We start from the raw sequence: 5,649 nt of genomic DNA on the forward strand, positions 1-5,649 counted from the left end.
ATCCTTTCACATTCTCCTAGTGTGGGCAGAGAACACTTTGTCCTTTCACACTCTCCTAGTGTGGGCAGAGAACCCTTCGTCCTTTCACGCTCTCCTAGTGTGGGCAGAGAACCCGTAGCTGTTCACACTCTCCAAGTGTCGGCAAAGAACCGAATCTCCTTGACAGATCTTCTTACAAGAATTCTAGATGGAAGAAAGAAAAGAGTGTAGTAATCCCAAATCACAATTAGAGATTCTTACCTTTGAACACCAAGCGAAGCCTTCACGCTCCGGTAGTAGGAATCCTCCTTTGAATGCACTCTCACACTCTCTCCTTGACTCTTCTTTCAATAGGCACGAAGATCAAATGGAAAAAAGATTGGGTGGCAGTCTAAATTTGATTATATATACAAGAAAAACTGTCCAAAACAACAATTTTTTCAAGTCAACTTAGGTAAGTCGGTTCACATCATCCTGGGACGAATAAGACTTCATCCGAATGAAATTTTTATAGCGAGCAACTTGTCCTGGCACGATAATGAACTTCATCTAAACGAAATTTTTACAGAGAAGAATTCATCTCGGGATGATTTTATATTTTGTCTAGACGAAATTTTTACAGAGAAGAAATCGTCCTGGTACGATTATAGATTTTGTCTGAACGAAATTTTTACAGAGCCTATTTCATCCTGGGACGAAAATAATTTCGTTTTGGACGATCAGGACTTAGAAAAATTTCCTCCAACTGTTCGTTTCATTGCTCTTACGAGAAGAAAAACTGACCTGATCGTCCCGTACGAACTATGTTTGTCCCGTACGATCAGTGCAAATTTGTAAGATCTCCTTATGTAAGTTTGTGTGTGTGTTTTTTTTCACTCAATTACAATCGCTCCCTCTTAATTCAAAGAATAATTTAAGGCTTCAATTTGCGAAGAATTGTATGTTGAATTTGATTTGAAGTCTTCATAGATTGGAGTTCAATTTTCTTGAAATGTTAGTACACACGAGAGCAAAAACAAATCTTCCAAAAAGTGTTAGGAGATAACTACACATAAAACAATAATATTTGAAATCAACAAAACTATACAAGTTGCAAGAATGTAACATATGCAAATAGGAACTCTCTTAACACTAGCTATCCTATTTACCCTCTCCTACCCTAAAATAACAACTAAGGGGTATAAATGACTCTCTTCAAGGAGTGAAGAGGGGGTAGGGATAGGCAAGTCTTCGATAACCTCTAGCTCTATTTGGCTTAGAGTTTTGATCTCAATAATTTTCCTTGACTTGACAATATTTCTTATGACTATCCTCAAATAATTTTTCCTCTAATTTTTATTATTAAATGAGATCCCATAGCTTAATCCTTCCTAAAAAATAAAGTTCACTTCGTGTCCCTGAGCAATAGCTTCCAAATTTTCCTCCTCAATATTCAGACTGAGGGTTTAGCCTCTGACCCCAAGAATGATTTTGAGACAAGGGTGTCCAACTTAGCTGCATTAAGGTCAACTAACTTCTCCCCATTCATTATCAAATCAATAGTTTGGAAGTTTAGACCAAATTGAATCATTTTCCTAAAATCAATCACCTAGCAGGTTTGACCCTTCTTAAAAGTGAAAATTAGTTTACCAACCATTGAATTGGCTTGAGTTTTCTAGAAATTGTAAGAAGAATTAGAATTAGTTATTATTGAAATTAAATTTTGAAAATCATAATAAAGCCTATATTTTATTACATATGCCGAGTTATAAGATTCATAACCTGATATATGATGGTAAAGTACAAAATTTAGTTATGGTTTAAAGAAGATTAAAATATACACTACATATACTAGATTATAAGAGAGGTTTGTAGGTTATCATATGCTAGTATAAATTTTAGATTGATTTAAAAATGATTTCAATTTTGAAACATTAATGAAATTTTCTCTAAATTTTAAAACACGACAAGTTGTATTTCACTCAACTGGCTTTCAAAATTAGTAAGAAAATTCAAGGGAGTCATTTTCTTAACTCTTCCACACCACTGATTGATTTGGAGGTGGAATGCCAAAGCTAGGAGTTTGAAAGAAAATTTGGGGATCTTGGTAATAGATCAACAGGATTTCTTATAATTTTAAAACTCAACATATTGAGTTGAACTCAATAGTGCAGGTTCATAAAAAATGAGAAGTAGATTTTGAGGGTATGACTTGACATTAATGCCCTCTAAGTCAACATGGGGGTAGAAGGTCAAAGTCCAAATTTTAGATGAAGGTCTCACCTCTATTTGATATGAAAAAAAAAAAAAATGTTAGCGAAGCTCTCCCAAGGAGGAAATTGGTAGAGATACTAACAGAAGGAAAGGTAGTCAAGACGACTAATGAAATATAATTTCACCATTATTAAAGATGGAGAGAGAGATTTTGTCCCACCCCACATGTCATTTTTTGTTGGGTGTTTTAAAGGGGATTTAAAAAGGTTAATCTTCTTTGGAAAATATAAAATTTATTTTAAATTTATTTCCAAAATCAAACAACCCCTAAGAAAGGATATACTACCTCAAGAGGTAGAGATAAGACTTCAAAATGTGGTTCATATTTAGAATAACAAATTCCATCTCAAATATTGTAGCCAAATTTAGGAAAGAATTGCATATAGCCCCGGATGGTCAAAGTGAAGTTTGATCAAATATATAGCTATGATAATCTAGATGAATTATCATTATTATCATAATCAAAGTTTTGTTAACAAATGATATATCTTCCCAAAGGAAGAAAATATCATTCATTAATGATTGTCAAAACATGATGATAACGATCATCATTAATTTTTTTTTTCCAAAGAAAATTAGTTGAGTTTTAAAATCTGATTTTTGAAAAAAAATTTATGTGGGTTTTAAATAGCCTATAAGTGTAAGCCCTCGTGGTTAATTACATCATAGGGAGGCAGAATTCCCAATGAATACTCTCAATTAAAATAATAAAAGAAATTATGTTTAAAGTTTTTTTAGGTGTGATATGAGAGGAGGTGATTTTGAAATTTGAATAGGGATTGGATCGAGGTTTGAACACCTATTTTAGAACTAATGAAAGAGGGGTAGGAGACATGTGGAGATTTTGAAATAATTCAGAAGTGCCCCAACTTAATTTAAGTGTGGGCTTTATATTTTGGATTGAGAAAAATTTTAATTTGAGTTAAAAAAGTTATTAAAATTTGGGAATATATTCCCGGGGGTTGGGGTCTTATGATTTAAAATTTGCCCCATATCCTAAATCTACCATAGTAGCCTGAACATAACTAATGTAGTGCAAAATTTGGACTTACTCATACTAGATTGGGGAGCCAGCTAACCACCTAGTTGATTTAAAATCCATAAGTTTGGTTATTATGAAAGAGTGGTAAAAATATTATTTTTAAGGTTTTTGAGAATTGGGACTGACATCTAGTTTTAAGTAGAAAAAATTTGTAGTGTACCATCACAAGCTTCCGATCGAATTCAGGCAAAAATAAAAATGACATGCAAAGCACCAAGAAACTAGAAAAAGTAAGCAACCCTATATGCAATTAAATCAAATCAATCACAATAATCAATCAAATTAATTTCATAAAGTAATGTTCATAGGAAAATGTCATATTTATTATAACCTAGAATTAAAGAAATTAAAAGTGGCTTGGCACCACTAACAAAAAGCTCAAATTTTATTCCTAAGACAGACGCAAGTGAATTTAAGTAGGATACTCTTTATCTTCAACTCTTCTTCCTTCTCATCTTTGAGCTCCTTAGATCCATCATGCCTGGATACCCAAATGAAAAAGAAAACTCTTCCCCCAAGGGGGAGGATATTCTTTTCCACTTTGGGTATTGAAGTAATCTAAAATAGGTCTTCCAAATAGAAAAGGACAATCACCCTGAGGGGTATCCTTTCCTCTTTGGAATCAAATTTTGGATACCTGTATCCTAACTCAAAGACTAACTTTTACAACTCTTAACTTTTATACAAATTATATTGATACATAAAAATAAAAAAATATACTCTTCTGTAAAGTTATCCTAAGCATTTAGAATCAAATTCAACCCAAATAATTTATATATATACAGAAATAAAAATGAAATCACACTTGGCCACACTCTTATTTATTTATGAGCTAAACAGTTGAAACACCTATAATAATTATAATTATTATTAATATAGCCCCCTTATATTGCCCTACACGAGCGTAGCCACCTGCAAAAGATCATGTGAGAAATTATATTAGGACTAACCTAAGGGTAAGCTATCACCCATCACATCAATTCGTGGAGTGTAGTAAAAATAAATAAACATTCACATCAATCAAACTTTAATCACAGTATATAATAAAATCTCTAAAATTTTGGCACACAATGGTAAAGTAATCACCAGCCTAGTCTATACTAGAGTTGGTTGTCATACCAAACCATCTAAATTATGTGAGAAGGCTATGTGGCTGGGTTATGTCCTAAAATGGGTGATTTATTAAAGTTATCTAATGTTCAACTTTGTTGAAGGTTGAAGGATAAATTTAAGTTTGAGTGTAAATGTTAATGTATTAAGGTCAATTTTAGGATGGATTTTAAAGACTGGTTGATTAAATGAATTTAATTAGTTAAAAATTAAGGGATCGATGAATTTTAATTAATTTAATTAATTACTAATTTTTTAGGATTAAATTAATTTATATTTTTCATCAACCAGTTAGTGTTGTTTGCCATCAGGCTCGAGGATGAGGCCACTTTAGGACACATAGTCTCATAGCCCGAAGTAGTTCATCCTAAAAACCTTAATGATGTAGTCAAATGAAGAATTTTAATTTGGTTAAATTACTAATAAAAAAAATTTTAAGTTTTACGCTCCATTGAATCTATTTGTGGTGTTGTACCATTAGGCTCAAGGGCGATGCCTTCTAAAGACACTTAGCCTCACAGTTCGAAGTAGTCCATTCTATAAACTTCATCTTTGGAGTGCTTGTTGTATATTAAAATTTTGGTTAATTATTTTTATTAATCAAGTTATATTTTTATAATATTTTAACTAATTATTGAATTTTGGCATTATCAAAATTATTTGAACATATTAATTAAGGGATTAAAAGTTGACTTTAAAATTAAAGTTAGTTTAGGGTTTTAACATTTTTCTTAAAAATTAAACATTAAAATGAATAATTAGACCTTGAGTTTGCTCAATTTGAGTTTTTCTACATCAAATTATGATTTTCTAAAGTTCTGATGTAGTTTTGAACTACGGTTGACCGGAAAGTTGACTTTTTGTTTTTAAATTACTTTTGGTGGTTTAGTATTTTTAATAAATATTAGACCCCAAATGAAGTCCAAATTATTTTTGAGATTGATCAATTTAGATTTTTTTGGAAATAGTTATATTTTTTTAAAGTTTGTGTACTTAATTGAATTTTAAAACTGTTTAATTAGGAGAGTTTTAGTAATTTAAATCCAAATAGACTACAATCTTCTTGAAATCACCTCCAAATGTTATAAATGATCTAAGGAGGTGTTCTCAAGTGTTTGAAATTTTTTTAGAATTTTAAATTATATTTAATTAATTATATTACTTTAATATTAATTTATAACTAAAAGTAAATTAAACTTAAATTTGATGTCAAATAAAATTGCTCTTAATTTTCCTGAATTAAGTTATGAATCATGATCAATTTG

The sequence above is a fragment of the Dendrobium catenatum genome, unplaced genomic scaffold (assembly GCF_001605985.2).
Source record: "Dendrobium catenatum unplaced genomic scaffold, ASM160598v2 original_scaffold_207317, whole genome shotgun sequence".
In the NCBI taxonomy this organism is placed as follows: Eukaryota; Viridiplantae; Streptophyta; class Magnoliopsida; order Asparagales; family Orchidaceae; genus Dendrobium; species Dendrobium catenatum.